We start from the raw sequence: 16,436 nt of genomic DNA, 5'->3' as shown, positions 1-16,436 counted from the left end.
ACACCACAGGTGACAGCACCAGATGGGCCTCACAAGCGACTGATTTCCCATTTCCCCTAAATTTGGCAGGAAAACTCACTTTGGAAGGCAGCTGATGAGAGCAGCACACAGACACGAGCCAGAGGGATACAAAAGCTCATTCCCACCTTTCTCGGAGACAGCCCTTGCAGGAGCACAGAGGTGCAAGGAGCGTGGTGGAGGAGGAATGAGAGCAAGAGGGATCCAAGGGATCCATTCCCACCCTCTGCCGCAGGGCTGGGGAGCTGCCGCCTCCCCACCAGATTCAGGCCACGCTCCGTTTCATCCAGCCCGCAGCCAGAGTTTTCCTTCAAGGAACCCTTGTGCAAAGATGCGTAATGATAACACGTGCTCCGAGGTGTTTGAACCAGCCCGTTCAGCAACGAACAAGGAAATTATCCTTCTTCTGCCTACTGAAACTCCTGAGTCAACTAAAGGCAGACAAGGCAGCCGGCGGCGGCGCAGCGCATGCAAATCCACGAGTCGGGGTGTTTGTGCTTACTCATATTTCACCACCTAGCAGACACTTCTCAGCCTTTATTTTTATAGCTGAGGTTTTCTAAAGATCAAAGGATAATAGGGAAAAGGGCAAGCACGGAAAGTTTACAAGGAAAAATTTTAAAAAAGAAAAAAAAAAAAAAAAAAAGGTTTGCATCTCGCTCTTAATTAAAGCTGACATTTACAGGCAGGGAGGGACCACACATTCCAGAGCAAAAGTTATTTGACTAAAGGCTGCCCTGCACAGGCACCTGTACAGCTTGGTGCATTTTCTGTGTTAATAAGAGCATTCCCAGCTCTTTAACCTGGAGATTCACCATGCAACAGAGCTCTAAAAACCTCAGGCTGCTGGCAAAGTGCAGAAGGCTCAGCAGTAACGCCGACAAAGAATGAAAGTGCTTTTTTAAGCTTTTTTTTTTAACCTCCAGAAATATTATTGGGCAATGGTAAGACAAGGCCATGGCTTCCCCATCCAGATTAGAGGTAACTGAAAAACGAAGTGTTTATGAGGGTGGCAAAACCAGAAAGAATTCAAGGTTAAGGGAGTTGGTACTCCCCCATCACACTGGAAGAGCTGTCAAATGTCAGCTAAGGGAAAAAGGAGTAACAAGGGAGAAGACAAAGGGAAAGATGAAACATCTCCCTCCAGAAGAGCTCTCTTTTTCACAGGCACTCAGAATGGAGCTCTTTGTTTCTGGCTAGTGGCTGCCCAAGGCCTGCTCCAACCACAGTAACCAGAGGACACTGGGAACTTCGCTCAGCAGAGCAGTCCTGGAGCCAAACCTTGATTCTTCTTACAGGAGTGCCAACCTGCCACAAAACGCCACGAGGGAAACCCCAGGGGACACCAGTACAGCTGCTGATCACACAGCCACAGCCCCTGGGAAAGGTTCACCAGCTTGCTGAAACCCCTGCACGACACAAGCTCAAGGTGCTTCCCTTCTCATACCCACACTGGACACAAATCTGGCAGAGAAAGAGAAAAGGCTTCAAGAAATCAAATGCAGGAGCTGAAAATACCAAAAGCATGGCAAAAACAAACTGCCCTCCAGAGATGGCTTTGGTGGACATAGCTCATTTCCCAAGTGTATTCCAGCAGCTCATTCCCAAGTGTATTCCACACAGAAACTAGAGACCATTTCTGCTGGGAGAGCTTTATTCCATTTGTGTCACAACAGACTACACAGGTTTCTTCACACAAGGAAATTTCTACAGGACTTGGGTTCCTTGCAGCATCCCACTTTTGCACCAGGAAGTTCACTGCTGATAGCTGGGAAAGCTTCTTTGTGGAAGGGACCATAAAGCACAGCTCTTCCACCCCTGCCATGGCAGAGACACCTTCCACTACTCCAGGCTGCTCCAAGCCCTGTTCAACCTGGCCTTGGGCACTTCCAGGGATCCAGGGGCAGCCACAGCTTCTCTGGGCACCCTGTGCCACCCTCCCATGGAAGAACTTCTTCCCAACACCCCATCTAAATCTCTGCTCTTTTATTCTAAAACCATTCCCCGCTGTACTGTGTAAAAAGCCTCTCCCTCTTTTTATAATCTCTCTTTAGACACTGGAAGGTCCTCCCTGGAGCCTTCTCTTCTCCAGGCTGGAGACCCCCAGCTCTCCCAGCCTGTGCCCAGAGCAGAGAAGCTCCAGCCCTCGGAACATCTCCACAGTCTCCTCTGGACTTACTTGAACAGGTCCACGTTTCCTGTGCTGAGGATTCAGGAGCTGGATGCAATATTCCCAGTGAGATCTTCTCATTAAATGAGAATACAACACACCCAGGAAGGATCAGCCCAATATTTCCCTGCCAACAGCAGCTCAGGATGAAATCAGATCTTAGTAAAGTACTCTCAGAGCTTGGTGGTGAAACCTCGCTCACACTTCTGCACGGGTGTTTCAGAACTGCCACATCTTCCTTACACTGGTGAGGTTTGAAGTTTCACAAATTTCATACAAGGATAGAACCTCTTATTTTGTTTTTTCCTGGCATGTTTAGGTCTATTGGGAGAGGTGAAGTATCTAGATGAGGTATACAACCAATTCTGCAGCCAGTGCAGAGCATCCCAGGCAACCCCTTGCCCATTATTTCAAGCCAAAATGAACAGTACAAGAAGTACAAAGCACAGCTGCCACAAATTCAAATGATCCTGAATACTCAGATACAAACCTGAACATTAGACCTGGAACCCTCAACAGAAAAACTAAATTATGTAATCACGTTTTCCTTTAAAAACAGGGAAAATGAGCAAGGCAGAGGTGCTCTGGAAATCACTCGCTGCAGTTCACACCCCAGTACTCCTTTGTGACACTGCCAGAGTTTTCCTTGTGTGGTCTTACAGATTTTCTACTTTAAAATTACTTGCACACACATAAACAACACATTCACTCACAGCTTAATGCAGCAAATTCCCTGAAATTTGGGGTAATGTTCTTGCATGCCTTTCAGGGAGCCAGAGCACTCATTTGGACACTGGAAATAACCATTTCCACTTAAAATGTTGGCTGCCAGAATGAGTTTTTAAACTAAATTTCTGATTTTTCTTTTTTAAGTCATTCCCTGTAAAACGACCTCTCTCACTCTTCTTGCCCATAAACAGATTTTTATCTGAAGTGCCAAAGAAAAATAATCCAAACCAACTAGAACTGGTACACAGGCTACACATCAAAATAGATTAAACAGCCAGAAAAAGCCTGAAACTATATCATAATTAAAACCATATAAATAATTCTTATGCTGATGTGGAAATTGATTTTTGCCAAGCCTAGGGGACAAGTACAGGAGCCAGTACGTAGGGAAAAAACATTAAAAGCTCCAACATTTTTGTTAACATCACTACCCCACACACTACTTACAATCTGCAAATCAAATATATGATAAAAATGCCCTAAACATAGATATTTAAATAAATGTACAATGCTTTAAACACTACTTGTGAGTGGTTAAACAAATTGAATTTAATACCTCCCACCAATATTAGTGCACTTTGAGGGAGTTACTATCCATGGCTGTTTATATAGGATGCAGTGGCACCACAGCCACAAAAATTTATTGTACAGTTCAGGAATGAAATACTTTTTAAAAAATAAAAATACAAAATGAAAAACACAGTTATCAACTGAATAGGCAGAAGGCCTGTGAAAACTACCACCAGGCAGGATAACCAGCACCCTGGGAATCTGAAGAGCTTCCAAAGGAAGCTGTCAAGTTAAAATAATATTGAAACAGTTGACAAAACATAATACTGCACTTAGAAAGCTGCAAAAGACTTGAAAAAAATCTACTTGTATTGTTGTACAAATTCTGAGTTTAACACATAAGCATAGGTAACTGTGCCTGTTCATTAAACAATCAATGGCATTCCTATAGGCAAAATTAGAAGATTTCAGTGAAATGGGACACAGCAGGAGTAAAGCTCCAGAAAATGCATTTTCATGAAGCTCAGGCATTTACACACCAAAAGAATGCAGCTCTCAGACCTTGCTCTACCTTATTACCCTGCCCCAGTAACAGCTGTGCAATTCTAAAGCAGATGAAGATGTTTGTGAGGGTGAGACTGAACTCACACAAAGCAGACCTCCAAGTCCAATGTCTGACAGCCACAAAACACAAACTCAGTGACAACACTGAGGTGTGTGTCCATGATGTCTTCACACACAGACACCAGCCCAATTCCAAATCAGAGCTATTTATTTTAACAGAAATAAGAGAGACAGCAGTTATCTGAGGTCTAATTCCACTGCAAGGGAGGCATGATGATAATTATGGAAAAACTTCAGACATCACAGCACTGCCTTCACCTTCAGCCTCACTGCGCCCTCATCACAGGAGGGTGAGGGGAGGCAGCACTAATAATCCATTCCTCCAGCCAGAAGAATACAAACAGCAGCCCAAGCAAATCCTGGGCCACATCCCAGCCCCAAAAACCCATTTAACAGAGTCCTCCCACTAAGCTGGTACCCATCACAATGACACTGCAGTCACCACATGGGGTAACTCACATCACCCAGCACAATAATCTGATGCCTTCCAAATCTTCCTCTTTTTAATTCACAATTGCTACCAGAAAGGGTGAACATAGAAACAAGGGCATAAAACATTTTTGCTGGAACAAATGAGCATGGAAGGCTTACACTTTCTGTGTTTATGAAAATCCAAATGCATGTATTTTTTTAATTTAAAAAAAATTCTCTTCATAAATTTTATAGTAACTGTGGAAGAAGGCCATACCTTTAGGAGTGGTCAGCTTTCCAAGAGTTTGTCATCTAAAGGAAAATTTTCTCAGGTCCTTTCAATTGTTAAGAAAACAGGAAGCAAATTTCAGTAAGCCATTTCAATAGAGTAAAACAAGAGATAGAGATCTCTATTAAACTTGGCAGCAAAGACAGAGCCCACAGAGTATCAGTCTGAGCAGCCCCTTGCCACCAGCCCGTCCCACTCTGCTCACTGGGGAATGACCCATCATCCACTGTCAACCTGCTGTGGCTGCCCCATCCCTCTGGAAGTGTCCCAGGCCAGGCTGGACAGGGCTGGAAGCAATCTGGGACAGTGGGAAGTGTCCCTGCACGTGGCAGGGGGTGGGACTGGATGGGCTTTAAGGTCCCTTCCAACCCAAACCATCCTGGGATTCTACAACCAGGTATGTGTGAGAGCAGAGGCAGCGAGTGAGAAACCAAAAGGAAGCACTGATGGCATCCTCAGATCATTCAGGAAATTAAAAACACGGCCAAGAGAAAGGGACACTAAAGACCCCAAGTGCTGAGGATTATTGACAAGTTATTTGACAAAACCCTTCAGGGTTGGGCAGCAGAATCTGCTTCAGTAGTGCAGGATACATGGTCGCTCTTGTTAAGCAGAGCAGCGTGGAGTCAAAGTCACATCTACTTCAAATCTTGACCAAGATCCTCAAAACAAAGAATTCTCCAGTTCAGATGTGTTTAAATTTAGAAAGCTGCATCTCACTCTGGTCCATGGGCTTCAGAAGTGCTGAGGAAGTAAAGTGCATCCACCATCAGTCTCTCAGCCAAGCACGAGCAGGAACAAAGGTGCTGCCAAAGACTTACAGCCAAAGATCCTCAGTCCCAGAGCAAGAGAGATCTCCAAGGAGCCCAGCCCAAAGTGTTACAAGATAAAGCTCAGTGCCAACCATGTGTCTGACAAGTATCTCTTAGCAGCAATGAGGGAATGAAAAAAAAGGTAATTTAAATCCCAATGGTGTTTGTAAAAATTTTGGTTTGCAGGAGTAACAGTCATCTCTACCACAAATAAAACTGAATTAAAAATCATCTCAGTATTTTAACCTATCCTTCATTCTTCCAGTTTATTCCCTAACCCTTCATTCTAATTCTTTTAAGACACTAAAACTTTATTAAATGAGATGTTCCAAGTTCTAGTCAGATTGATGTGGATGTATAGGTTGACCAGAAGTCTTCTTCCACAGCAAAACTCCATCCAGCTTTACCGAGACTGAGTACATTTCCTTGTGCTGCAAAAAGACATTCCAGCATGCACACAACAAGCCAAGGAGAATGAGAATTATGCCTCTCAGAAGTAAAATATTTTACAATGGAATAATTATTAATGAACAAGGACATAAAAGACATCACAACCACACAGTAAAACACACAGCCCTGCTTGCAAAGAAACCACCCAAACCAGCTCTACTGAACTATCCCTAATTTTTATTTTTCATTTCCAGCAGCTACCTGGGAAAATAATCTACATTTAAAAATCTCAACACCAATTCCCTCTAAAAAAAATTATGTATAAACATAAAATCCCTGTAAATAGGCCCAAAAGGGCTGAAAAGAAAAAGCAGTGCTCACAAAAGCAATGAGTCCTCAGCCAACACATACTTGGGTTACTGTGAAATAGCCTCATCCCAAAAATCACAAGGAGGTACTTGCCTGAACTTCCTGGCTGCAGCAGTCAAAGCTCTCTTTACCACAAAGAATTACTTCCTAAGCTTGGGCACTGGTATCAAAGAGCCTTAGCACATTGGCATCAGATTAAAATTAACTGTTCTTGCTGCTAAAGAGCTTTGAAAATCCCCAACTTCGCTCTCCTCTTTGCTTTTTTCACTGAAGGGGTAGAAGCAGAAAATATTTCACACTTGGTGATAATGCCCCAGCTCTGACAAATCAAAGATTTCACATAATTTATTTTTATAGTAGTGACAGCTAGCACTTCACACATTGAAAATAAAAGGCTGTTTCAAAGCCAAAAATCATTTAACAACATTAGGGACCTATTTGCTGCGCCACAGAAAACGACGGCGGTATTTTGTGAGATCCTGCTCCTTCCTGTGTGTTTGATCTGAAGCAGCATTCCCAAAAGCTCAGCAAACACGTGGAAAAGGCAGGAGGAGCAGAAAGGCAGACACACTCCCGGGTTGTTCCAGAGCTTTAGTGTCAGATCACTCAGCAGCATTCCCAAGCCAAGTTTAACATCAGGGATTCCTTTTCCAGCAGTCAATTCCCTGACTTTGGGATGACTGGAATAACTGGTTTGGGGCCAGGGGAGGGCAAAACCCAAACTGTGGCTGGTGCCACATGCCCAGGTGGCCCCAAGTAACAAATTCATGGTCACGTATTTTTGTCGAAATTAATGCCAGCAGGTGGATTTAACATCCTGGTAAAATCTCAAGAACTCAGCTTATTTTACACAAGTAGAAAATACCAAGTTTACCTTTTAAGTAATGGTTTTGAATTTTAAAAGTTGCTCACTTTCAAACATTAATACATTTGTATTTTATTATTTTGGTTATTTTATTTGGTTTTGGTTTTATTTTATTATTTTGGTTATTTTTCAGGGTAAAGCAGGTAATTCACAAGCTGCAGCCCCTGCCAATGAGCTATTTCCACAAGAATCTGCCCAGCCAGGTCCTGCCTGGAGCCCAAATCCCCAGATCCCTTTAAACAGCCTTTTGCTGCAGGCAGGCTTAGGGGAAAGACACTGTCATTCTTCCAGGTTCTCACTTTACTGGAGACCTTTTCAAAAGGAAATGGGTTAAATATTCAAAGGTGACTTCAAAAAGCATCTTCCAGAAGCAGTTTTTTCTTGCTCCTGTCCAGGAGATACCTCTGCCAGCTAAAGCAGTTCTAAATTGACTGTAAATGAAAAACTAGTGCAACGTAGAGTAGATACCAGCCCATTTCTAAAATAAACCCCACACCATCAGATAACTCCAATTCTACTCGTTAAAGAAGCTGGGGAAAGCTGACAGTGGGTACACACTGAGTCAAACATCCAGCACCTAAAACAGGAAGCAGAAAACTTTAGGGGGAAAAGAAAAAAAAAAAAGTAGAAGTTGAACTGGAAAAACTTTTCAGTGTGTTTCCATTCCTTACTACACCTGATTCACACGATGTTAAATCCCTCTCTAACACTGAGCACCACTTCAATCTCACTCACCACTGCTGCTCCTGTGTTAAATCAAACCACAGAATTAAAAATAATTAAACCTGTCTTATCAAAGTAACTCCTTTCAAGATATAAAACAACTTCTGTTAATTAGCTGAGACCTAATTAGCCCCAACCTAAGGTGCAAGTATCACTCAGCTCTGGGCTACACCAACAGCAGTGCTGGGCTCAGATCTTTTGGGAAACGATGATCTATCAATTACACAAAGCCCCCAGTATTTCCATGAGTATTAAAAATATTGTATTTCCCCAGTAAAATGTATTCATTCGAACAATTTTAAGCACCAACACATCGTAAGAGGCTGAAGTGAAGATTTCTAAAAGCATGTTCAAATTCACAATCATAAATTAGATATATCCACCTGAGAATTTCAAAATCCACTTGTTTTGCCTGAAGGTAAAGAGCTGCCTCACCAATTTCTGGAGGATTTCAATGTACTGTAACCTTTAAAAAGCATGAGGAATTCCTACTATGAATTCACAGTGTATCTAATCAAAATTTATCTCAACAGAAAAACTGAAACTCAGTTTTAAGGCATCTTCTTAACACTTACATCCCTGCCTGCTAGGTGAGACATTTTCAAAGCCTGGTTAATCCCTATTTCCAGCTGAGAAAACAGAAAGAAGCTGAGAAAACATTAAGAATGATCCACTTTAAAAAAAAAAATCAAGTCAGATAGAGAACTAGGACCAAAACCTGCACTTCCAGCTCTCAGTGGCAGACACTGCCCGCTACATCAGTGAAATACAAACACTGAAGAATGTATTTTCCCTTTAAAGGAAACAACTTTAACAGCTTTAGGTAGAATTATGCTCTGAGTTCTCACAAACCATGAGTAATGAAATAAAGCTTGCACAAAGCTCCATTTGCACTTCATACCTAGTGGGTCACTAGGAGATTTCTTCTCACCTGAAAGCGTCTACTACCTCTTAGCACCTGCATTTAAATGCAAATAAGAGCTTTCAAAAGCCTTATCAAGCTCAAGACAGAGGAAAGCACAGCACGATAAGAATCCTGAGGCCTCCAGGGAACACTGCAGAGTTTCCTTGCTAAAATGAACCAGTGCCCAGCCCAAGGGCTTCTTGTCCTTTGCCCCCAGGTGAGTACTCTGGACTCTTCCCCGCCTCCTCCTGAGAGCTGGCAGGAGATGCTGCCTCCTCCAAAGGTGCCTTCCTGTCAACCTGCCCTTGCCGAGAGCAGAACCAATCCAGCTCGGCATAAATTGGACTTTTCTCTTTCCTTGGAGCCAGCCTGGCAGCTCAGCCCGGCAGCCAGCTGACGGGTTATCTCTGGGAGGACAAGTGGCAACCTCGGCAGTGGCAAGCTGGCTGAAGGCACCTGCAAAGTTCAGTCCCTGGCACAAAAACCCCTGCTAGAGGACACCGTGCCCTCCAAGCCCGGGGCCAGGCAGCCACATTCTGCTCTGAGAAAAGGAGGCTCAGGGGTGACCTTATCACTCTCTACAGCTCCCAGAAAGGTGGCTGTGCTCAGGTGGGGTTGGTCTCTTTCTCCAGGCAGCACTGACAGAAGCAAAGGACACAGCCTCAAGCTGTGCACCAAGGGAAATTTAGGTTGGATATTGGGAAGAAGTTTTTTACAGAAAGGGTGATAAAGTTCTGGAATGGCTGCCCGGGGAGGTGGTGGAGTCACCATCCCTGGGTGGGCTTAACAAAGCCTGGATGTGGCACTGGGTGCCAGGGTTTAGTCGAGATGTTGGGGCTGGGTTGGACTCGATGATCTTTAAGGTCTCTTCCAACCCAGTGATTCTGTGAATTCAGATTTAGGAGGGAGGTGCCTGCATGGAAACTAAAAATGGAGCATGGTACAGCCTTGAATCAATCCCAGCCCCAAGGAGTGCCTTTGCTTTGATCATGCTTCCAGGAAAGAAGGGAAAGCTCCACAACCACCTTACTTCTGCCTCTTCCCAGCTGCCAGCAGTGGCCGGGATGAATGTAACCCACAGCAGGTGCCCGGCTGCTCATGTCCCCTCCTTCCCCTGGCTCTCCCCGGCACCAGGCCTCTGCTTCCATCTGCCCAGGGATGCCAGGGAGACTCAGCTCCCTCCCAAAGCTGTCCCGGTGTGGGAGGCAGGCCTGGGAGCTGTGCTGGTGCTGTCCCTGGGCCGAGCCAGCCGGAGCAGCCCCTGTGACTCGGGCTTGTTTGCAGAACAAAGAGCTGCTTCACGGGCACGCAGGAACTGTGTGTGTTGTGAGCAGCGAGAAAACACTGGCACAAACCTCCGAGCACAGAAACCTCCTCGTGCCCTAAACAGATAAAAGGAGGGAAAACCCAAACAAAACCAACCCAGGACAGGCGTGAGGGCTCTGAAGCAGAGGAATCTTGCTAGTAACACACAGACCTACACTGGGTTTCCTACAGCCTTTCTTGTCACAAGAACAAAACCTGCAGCATCAACCAATGCTCTTAATTGCGGAGTTATTTTGAAACCAAAGGTGCTTGAATAATTTCCCTTTTAAACACAACCAGAATGCTGACCAACAACAAGCCAAGTTTTAAAACTTGGGATTTTAAAAGGGTATTGATTTAAAATGTGCCCAAGATTGGAGCTGCCTTACGTGGCTGAAGCATCCACCCACCCAGCACAGCATCCAGCCCAGAGAGGGAGCACGAGCAGGTGCAAGAACAAGCTCCCACTCTCGGTCAAAGGTCCAAGCTGTATCCCAGCACAAATTTCATCCTGGTAAATCTGCCTCTGACAAGCAGCTGCCCAGCAGAGCACAAGCCTCAGAAGCACTGAATAAACTGCATGGTGATAAAAAGTGCTAAATATACAGACAGAGCCAATATTCCACAGTTAACAGCCTGGTATTTTTGTTTTAACAACCACCTCTGTACAAAGACCAGCCAAATTCCATAGGCAACAGCACAGAAAATCCAAGTTACTCTCCCTCAAGCATTTCTGTTCTGCCCTCCAGAACTGCAATATCCAACCAGTGAACTTCGGAGTGAGGTTTTTCCTGCCTCTAAAATACATTACCCAGAGCATTTTGTTTAAAGCGCTTTTACTATCTCAAAGATTCTACTCAAAAGCTCGTAAAGCAACGGCTTTGCATTTTTGTATTTCAACTTTCCTTCTATTTTATTTCAGCCAGTAATGACCAGCCAGTTCCCTTGTAACATATGCTTTAACCAGTCTCCACAAGATCCCTGTAATTTCATTACTATTGTCTCTAAAATGAACAAACTGAAGCACAAAGTAGCTAAACCCAGTTTTTTTTAAGGAGATACCACCCCAGAACTCACATTATGAGGACACTCCAACTGCAAAGCAAATCCCAGACTCTCTAGAGCAAGCATTGCTTTTTTGAAATATTAAAAAAATACTAAAAAAAAAAAAGGCAAAACCTGAGAAAGACAGAAACGATAAAAACATCACAAAATACCATGTTGGAATCGCACCTAACACTGCTATCACTGCAGGACCTCCAAAGCAATGTTTACATTACACATCCAGACGGCGCTGGCCGTAGGGCAGCTGGTGAACTGGTTTATTTTGGCTACAGCAAAGCACAGCCTTGCTCCTCGAAAGCAGCTGATGAGCTCTCTGCTCCCGAGCCAGCCTTTGGGCACTTGCCACATGGACCAGGCTACATCCAGCTTTACTCTCCTCACTGCTCGCTGCCGTTAACCTACGAAAAGGACGTTTAGGTCAGATATTAGCAAGCAATTGTTCTCTACGAGGCCCTGGCACAGTTGCCTGGAGAAGCTGTGGCTGCCCCTGGATCCCTGGCAGTGTCCAAGGCCGGGCTGGACGGAGCTTGGAGCAGCCTGGATAGTGGAAGGTGTCCCTGCCCACGGCAGGGGATGGGACTGGATGGGCTTTAAGATCTCTTCCAACACCAACCGTGCTGCATTTCTGTGATTCCAAGCCATGCTGCTTGTCTTCCCCGGGATAAACACAAGAAGCAGCCACGGAGAGCAGGCAGAAACACGGGGAGCAGTACAACGCGGCGGGCGCGGAGCAGCAGCAGCTTTCCGCCGGGACGCACAGCCGCGGGCCGGCCGAGCCCGGGGCCGGCGGGCTCTGACAGCGCCGAGCGCGGCCGTCCCGCGGTCCCTCCCGGCGGGGCCGCCCCGGCCGCGCTGCCCCCGCCGCTGCCGGGGCTCGCCCCGCTGCCCGCAGCCCGGCGCGGCGCTCCCGGGGGCGGGGGCCGAGGCGGGGCCGCAGGGGCCCGCAGGAAGCGGGGCCGAGCGGCGGGGCCGCGGCGGGCGCGGGCGGCGGGGCCGGGCCGGGGGGAGCGGCGGCAGAGCGAGGCACGGAGCGAGGGGCGACCCGCGGCCCGGGCGCGCCCGCCGCAGGCCCGGCCCGGCCGGGGCCGCACAAAGGGCGGGGGGCGCGGCCGGCAGGTGCGAGCGGACTCACCGGGTGGGGCGGCGCCGCCGCCTCGGCGGACGGACGGAGGGACGGACGGAGCGGGGCGGAGCGGGGCGGCGGCGGCGGCGGGACCGGGAGCCGGCGGGGCGGCGGCGGCGGGGCCGGAGGGGAAGCGGAACCGCCGCGCGTGGCCACAGCCCGCGGGGGCGGGGGCGGGCGGAGCATTGCCGCGGGGGCACCGCCCGCCGTGCGCCGGAAGTGGGTCACCGCGGGGCATGACGGGAGTTGTAGTTCGCTCCTTGCTGGTGGGGAATGTCTTTTCTACCTATAAACTATAGCATTTATTTATTGAGAAAAATTATATTTAGATATAAACCCATAATAAATTTATATAAATAAAATTTATATAAATCTTTATTTATAAATATTTATTATTGTTGCTTGGGGTTTTTTAATATATATTTAAAAAATGTTATATTTGTCTGGAGCAGGGTCAGAGAAAAATAAGAGAGGCTGAAGGCATTTAAAAATTAATTATATATTAATTAATATATAATTAATATTTTCTGTTTTTCATTTTCTATACATATATAGTATGAATAAATAATATTTATTATGTATAATATACATCATATCATATTTATTATATATACATATATAATATACGTATATTTATTTCACATATGGCATGTTTTATAATAAATGTTATATATATCGTGTGGTATAGTAATTTATATTGAATCTATAAAATGCATTTATTTAATGTGTATATGTTATATAATATATATCATATATAGTAATGTTATACATAATATATGTGTATAATATGTATTATATGCATGTATATACATTTATAATATATATAAAATAAATATTGTAACATTTATTATATAATACATACAAAATATATTACAAACAGCATTTATTATATAATATGTAATATCTATTGCTTCATGATATATTTCTTATATTAAAATATATGTTATATATATAACACTTCCCTTTTTCTAGGCTGTTTGCAGCTCTTATTTTTCTCTGCCTGTGGATAACAACCACCTGCAGGGGGGAAAGTCCACCACCCTAAAGCATCCAGCACCCATCTGAACGGGCTCTCCTCCACCCATCTCATGGTGCTTAGCTTGGAGTTCATTTCCTCAGTGCTTTCTTTGGTGATGAAAACTGGTTCAGCCTCACTCGGGGGCTTCCTGCTGGGTCTGGGCATCTCCTGCAGCTCTGCCCCGGCTCAGGGAGGGGAACCCCACCTTTCCCCAGGAGTGTGGGGGTGTCAGAGCACCACGGGGCTATTGCCACGTCTGGGGTCACCATTTATTACTGTGGGTCTTCAGGGCAGTCAGGACTTGGTGAAGGGAAGGAGAGATCTTGACTCCATTTCAGAAGGCTGGTTTATTATATTATGATATATATTACATTAAAAAAGACCACACTATAACTAGACTACAAAGAACAGAGAGAAAGATTCATCAGAAGGCGAGACAGGAATAGAAAGGAATGAATAACAAAGTTCTGTGACTCCCAGAGAGTCCCAGAGCTGCTGCCTCCTCGATTGGCCACCAAGTAGAAACATCCCACACTGACCAATGGAGGAAGCACCTGCTGCATCCCACAGCAGCAGATAACAAATTGTTCACACTTGAAGCTGAGGCCCTCTCAGCTTCTCAGGAGAAGAAAATCCTAGCAAAGGGATTTTCACAAACTATCACAATCACACGGGGCTTCACGGAATCGCGGAATGTGGTAGGAATGCGCTTTTTGTTGACGGAGTGACAAAACTATCTTTGGTCTCCTTGAAAAGGAAAAGAGCTCAGAAGTTTCTCTCTTCAATGAGGTGAAAAGACATCTCATAGCACTTGGGGGACTTCACCTCAAACTTAAGGATAGCCAATTGGATAAGAGCCAAAAAGTCCCGCAATTTACTGGAAAAAGAAGAGAACAAAGACACGAATCGCTTTTGTGAGGTGTTGTACCAGGAGCAAGAACTTGCACCTGGCTCGGTTTTTTTCTGTAAAGAGTTTTGTTATTTTGCCTTTTATTACAACCATTTTTGTTTCCAACACTTCCAGAAGCCATCCTGCTGATTTCTTGCCTTCTAAGGTAGCTGAGCTATCTTGGGTGTGAAATAGATCTCCAAGAGCTTATGAGACCTTGTTCCCTATTTCCAACTGTGCTGGGTTGGAAGGGACCTTAAAGCCCATCCCATTCCACCCCTGCCATGGCAGGGACACCTTCCATCAGCCCAGGGTGCTCCAAGCCCTGTCCAACCTGGCCTGGAACACTTCCAGGACAGTTCCATGGACTTCTGTTGGTGTTCCTCCTCCGTGCTTGGCTCTCTCTGCACTGGAAGGGGCTCATTTTGTATCTTCAGTATGGATGCAGCTGGGAACAAATCAACCCTCCTCCCACCAACCTTCTCAGAGCCCACCTGGCTCTCAGAGCCCAGCTCTCTGTGCTGCCACTTCCAGCTGGACACTCAGCTTCCAAGAAATCCAGTAGGAACACAGCACATATATGCCCTCAAGGCTTCTCCCCCAGAATTCCCATGGTCCATTTAATCTTCCATGATTCCTCCAAGCTTCCACTTGCCCCGGGGGCTGGATCTCAGCTCCTCAGAGCACCCAGGTTTGAAGCAACAGCCCATTTTCCTTGTGGAAGGAGCAGGAGGCACACCAGGAGCTCCCCTTCCCCAGCTCTCAGGGAAAGGATCCGTGGACATCCCAATCCTCCCTGCAGGTCCAGGCACATCCCAATTTCCAGCTTGTGGGTTCCAGCCAACACCTGCTGGCTGTCTGCTCCCTCACTCTCCAGAGAAGCTCTGCAGAGCCACAGAACCCCTGTCCCGGCAGATGTGCCCATTTCCCAGGAACAGCATTCCCAAGTGACCCCGATCCGATCCCCTGCGGGCACAGCCGTGCTTTCACTTCTCTTCCCGTGTTTGCTTTTCCCTTTCTGACTCAGCCCAGCCACTGCTAACTCACCTGTGCAACAGCCCTGGAGAAGCCACAGCAGGTTTGTGGCTTCACCCTTCCCTTGGCCTTCCTCCCCATCCCTCCTCACCTCTCCGTGCTGCCTCAGCCTCCTACACCCAGCCCCTCTCAGCTCCAGCTCCATTTGGAGAATCCTGACTCCCCAAACACTGCTTTTTAGGAGGGTTTTTAATTATGGTTTTGGGGTTTTTTTTGTTTGTTTGTTTGTTTGTTATACCAATTTCTTTGTGATTCAGAAAGCCTTAATTCCCAACGCGGCCTTTAATGCCCCATCCCCTTTTCTTTCCCTGCTCTGATTCAGTCCTTACACATATTAAGGATGGGGATGTTTGTGTCCAACCCTCCTCCTGGTGGTTTCTTGCCAAGAACTCCTGAACACCTCATTCCTGTCTCCAAAACTGCCAGAATTTTTGCACAGGACTTAGAGATCCTCCTCAGATCTCTGTGATCCCTCTGGAGCTGGCACTTGAATCCTCCTGCATGGCACACCTGCTAAATTCTGTGCTGCCTTAGTGGCAGCAGTTTCTGCTCAGAGACAGAGATTCACTGGCAAATTCCTTTGTACTTAACACTGCTATGGTTATCAGACTTATTTACAGACTTACACAGATTTATTTATTTCCTTAGTTTGTAAGGAAAAATGTGCCTGCTATAATACAAGTGCCGTGGATTTACAAACACCAAATATTTGCCACAACAAAAACCACCCCTTGTGGTTGTGATATTTTATGAAAATCCCTTTGCTAGGATTTTCTTCTCCTGAGAAGCTGAAGGGCCTCAGCTTCAAGTGTGAACAATTTGTTATCTGCTGCTGTGGGATGCAGCAGGTGCTTCCTCCATTGGTCAGTGTGGGATGTTTCTGCTTGGTGGCCAATCGAGGAGGCAGCAGCTCTGGGACTCTCTGGGAGTCACAGAACTTTGTTATTCATTCCTTTCTATTCCTGTCTCGCCTTCTGATGAATCTTTCTCTCTGTTCTTTGTAGTCTAGTTATAGTGTGGTCTTTTTTAATGTAATATATATCATAATATAATAAACCAGCCTTCTGAAATGGAGTCAAGATCTCTCCTTCCCTTCACCAAGTCCTGACTGCCCTGAAGACCCACGGTAATACACCCCTTGTGAAGCTCTGCCATTCCTCTCATCTTTTACATTAATCAGAATCAAT

General features: G+C 45.8%; 1 protein-coding gene across 5 annotated transcripts in view; it reads right to left on the bottom strand.

Annotated features, from left to right (window-relative positions):
* Positions 1-12,398, bottom strand: part of PAK2 (p21 (RAC1) activated kinase 2) — a 42,011-nt gene extending 29,613 nt beyond the window's left edge. For 3 of the 5 annotated variants that reach the window (XR_005257976.1, XM_038145772.1, XM_038145777.1), the window contains exon 1: positions 12,317-12,398. The gene's annotated coding sequence lies outside the window, so the exon portion shown is untranslated. Of the gene's footprint in view, positions 1-4,739; positions 4,763-11,797; positions 11,991-12,316 lie in introns of those variants that run through there. The other 2 variants (XM_038145776.1, XM_038145775.1) reach the window with 2 other exon arrangements.
* Between the last annotated feature and the right edge of the window lie 4,038 nt (positions 12,399-16,436).

The sequence above is a fragment of the Motacilla alba genome, chromosome 9, assembly GCF_015832195.1.
Source record: "Motacilla alba alba isolate MOTALB_02 chromosome 9, Motacilla_alba_V1.0_pri, whole genome shotgun sequence".
In the NCBI taxonomy this organism is placed as follows: Eukaryota; Metazoa; Chordata; class Aves; order Passeriformes; family Motacillidae; genus Motacilla; species Motacilla alba.
This window is presented reverse-complemented; position numbering and strand designations above follow the sequence as displayed.